The sequence below is a fragment of the Sceloporus undulatus genome, chromosome 3 (assembly GCF_019175285.1).
Source record: "Sceloporus undulatus isolate JIND9_A2432 ecotype Alabama chromosome 3, SceUnd_v1.1, whole genome shotgun sequence".
In the NCBI taxonomy this organism is placed as follows: Eukaryota; Metazoa; Chordata; class Lepidosauria; order Squamata; family Phrynosomatidae; genus Sceloporus; species Sceloporus undulatus.
This window is the reverse complement of record NC_056524.1, coordinates 154,828,767-154,832,410: the sequence shown is the minus strand read 5'-3', so window position 1 is coordinate 154,832,410 and position 3,644 is coordinate 154,828,767. Positions and strand designations below refer to the sequence as shown.

General features: G+C 40.1%; 1 long non-coding RNA gene across 1 annotated transcript in view; it reads left to right on the top strand.

Moving 5' to 3' along the window:
- Positions 1-636: 636 nt before the first annotated feature.
- The window catches only part of LOC121924763, an 18,375-nt gene continuing 15,367 nt past the window's right edge, over positions 637-3,644 (top strand). The window contains exon 1 of the long non-coding RNA XR_006102715.1: positions 637-728. This is a non-coding gene — a long non-coding RNA (uncharacterized LOC121924763). The remainder of the gene's footprint in view (positions 729-3,644) is intronic.

Genomic DNA, 3,644 nt, shown 5'->3' with positions numbered 1-3,644 from the left:
GGCTTTCATTATGTCTGAACCTGGAAACTGTAGCAAATAGCTTTTGAACAAGCCAGGATACTGAGTCAGCTTGCCATAGTAATATATCCTGGCTTGTTTGTAAGTCATTAAATATGGGCCACAATCTTGCATGCATGAGATTAAACATAACTTTACACTTATGAAATCATGCCTGAGTTGTGCTGTGACATCTGGTTGCAGAATTGTAACGTTGCACAACCAAATGGATATTTCACTTTAATATGTAATCACATGCAACTATGCAATGAATGTGCAATGCATGATGATGTGAACAGATATCATGTGAAATTCTACTTTCATAATAATCCACAGAATACAGCCATTATACATCAGCCAAACAAATAGAACTGCATGCTCAAGCAAACTTTATACATACTTAAGAAACTTACAGAACACCAAATGCATCTGAGGAAGTAGACTTAAGTCTATGAAAGCTCATGCTTCCATATTCTTTATTTTAGTTAGTCTCAAAAATGCTGCAAGATTTCTCTGAAGATGCCAGTTGCAGATTCAGATGAAATGTTAGAAATAAAATGTGCTGTCGGAAAAACATGGCAGCGGCAAGAAACGTGTTGTCTTCATGCTGTGTGCTGCCCTCACTCTGAAGGCTGTTTTGCAGGTCCTAAGACTCATCAGAGCAACAACAAAATCCATCTCAACATGGAAGAACAGCACATCTGGGGAAGCACAAGCCCAGCTAAAACAAGGTATGTCCCTAGGCCAACCACCTCCCAAAATTGAATTTAAAAAGCAAAAAATGCTTTGATTTTCATTTGTTTTTAAATGAGAAGTTACACAGTTTCAAAATGAACCCTGGCCCAAGGCTGCTCCCCCATCCCCACTTACCACCCCCATGTGAATAATCACCGCTGCAAGTGGGGATTGTGACAGGGATGGTTTGCTCCATGTACATAGGTGGGAGTGTACATTCAAAATCCACCAAGCAACAATAAATTTATTGGGCCTGAGAAAGACGCCAGTGGAGCTTTGAAAGCTTGCAACATATATATTATACATTTTTGGTTGCTCCAATACAGTTATTTCTGTTTGGTGGATTTTGGATGTTATTGTACTTTACTATATAGCCAGAATGGCTACCCCTGGATATAGGTGGAAATGTTAGTCAGCTATTTGCCAAGGAAGAGGGGAACAGCCCCATATCAATTGCAGTGGCTGCTGTCCAGTAAATGGGGATAGGAGGCGGCTTGGCCTAGGATTCACTGTGTAACATCCATGGTTACATAGCAATGTATGCACAGAGGATTCCAGCCGACCTTTACAGACTCAGTTTCTTACACAATACACATTTATACACTTTTTGATGGGCATCTTTTAGTGACATGAACTGACATGGACCTGAATTCTGTTCGTAGGCTCAACTAGAGTCAACTCATTGAATCAGTATGACGCTTGTTCTTCTTGGGATTAGAAACAGGACTGAGGCTACAATGTCATATTATACCAGCATTACTCTGCATACATTGTTGTGATTGTACTAGGAGGAAACCAGTATCTCTTTTGCATAATAAATACCTTCCCATGTAACTGGCTCCCAAGCTATTTAGTAGCTAACAGAAGACTGAGCAGGAGGGCAGCAGTGGAGCATTCAGCTGCCTTTCTGCAGCCAGTGTCATTATGAAGAAAATATTCTTCTGGACCTCCCAAGGATCCTCTGGAGGTTTCATAAGATGTGTCAACCTGCAGAAGGACAACTGGATGCTGCCTGGCTGTCTCCTGCTGTCCTTCCTCAGCCTCTAAATCTCTGTGAAAGCTCACCAGCAGGAGGGACAGAGGTTGTATGTGTAAGAAGGGGGAGAAGCTGTGCCGGGCAATGTAGAATCATACATTCAGTATCTCAACATACTATCTAATCCTAAAATTAATGCATTTGGAATCTCTTTGAAAGAGAAAAGTTCCATCATAAAATGAAATGACTTGCAGAATCTGAAGTATCCAATTTCTCAAGCTTCCACAGTGAAAAGGTGTTTCATTTAGAAAGGCCTGTTGAACATTCATTTTAACACTTTCTAGTATGTTGCCTGATGCTTTGACACTTTTAGTATTCAGACTGATTCATATTTGGAATGTGAACATAGCCACAGGATTGCTCTGTCGTCCACATTCAAAAAGTGGTTTGATTAATTACAGTAGTGGTGTGATGCCTCCTATGGGCCTTTTCATACTACACAAGTATAGTGTTGTGATTCCACTTCAACTGCCATGGTTTCATCCTATGGAGTCCCAGGATTTGAAGTATAGGGAGAGGCATTTATAATTCTCATCCAGGGAGCAACTCTATTGCCACCTCAAACTACAAAGCTAGGATTCCACAGGATGCAACCGTGGCAGTTAGTGGAATCATAACACCATAACTGTATAGGGCAATGTGTCAATGGAATGATGGATTTGCTCCAAATTTTATGTTGAATGTAAAGAACTATCCAAGTTGCTAAACCCTTCTATCCAACTTCAGAGAGCTCTTTCAAAGTTCAAATGAAACCTGGGGCATATTCTTTTCCCCATTGACATGGGAACAAGCACTAACCAATGGGGTAGAAAAGGTTTTGCTCTCCAAATGTTTTGAACTACAACTCCCTCAATTCTTCATCATTGGTCATGCCAGTTGGCCTTCTGAAAGTTGAAGCTGAAAACATCTGGAGGGCCAAACATTCCCCGCTCCTGCTTAAGGGATTTTACTGTGTTTTCTGGGCCCAGGACTGATGGTGCAACATCCTTAGTGTGTATCTTACTTGTGCCTTTTATACATGTATCATTTTCTTTCTTTCTTGGCACCCAAATGGGGTCAGGAAAGTATAAACTAAAACCATCATATTATATTGAATCATTGTTCTTAATTAAACACAGATAAGTCTATTTGAAAAGGGCAAATATCTTCTGAACAAAAATAAGTTTCCATGAGTTTTGCACACAGACATACACCATAAACAAAACACCCACCACTTATATAATCCTCCTGTTTTTCACTGGGAGTTAGGTCATCATTCCAATTAAAGGAAATAGCTTGTTATGTGTATGTATTGTGTGGATAGTATTTTCCACAGCTCTGAAGCATCATGATTTCATAATAGTTGGTGAAGAAACAGAATAAGATGCAATGAATCGTATCTTCCCAGACCAAAAACTATGAAGTCACTTCACATTAGTGCTTGATTTCTTCAAAGCACATACATGTGTACACATGCATACACACATGTACATTCATGTACTTAGAAATATGTCATATAGCACACCTAGTAGAATGTCAAGTAGACCACATTCAGGGTTCTGAACAAACAGCCTTAGCTACTCCAATGAAATCTAGCCTGGAACAGACAAGCAAGTGAACAAGGGTTGGAAGTAGGAAATCCTTCCTTCCTTCTGGCCACCCTTCCATCTAGATCTCCCATCTTATTGGAACTCAGAGAAGCAGCATTTGTAAAAGGAGGAGGAGAAGGAGGGGGGCATGGGGAGAATTAAACAACCTCATTCTACCTCTATATGTTACCCTACATCCCCTGTTCCCATTATCTTTGAAAATACTGTATGAGGTATGCCAATGTAACGGCTAGTTTGAGTCACAGTTGTAAATTCTCTTTTACTCTTGACTTAAACAGACCCATTAC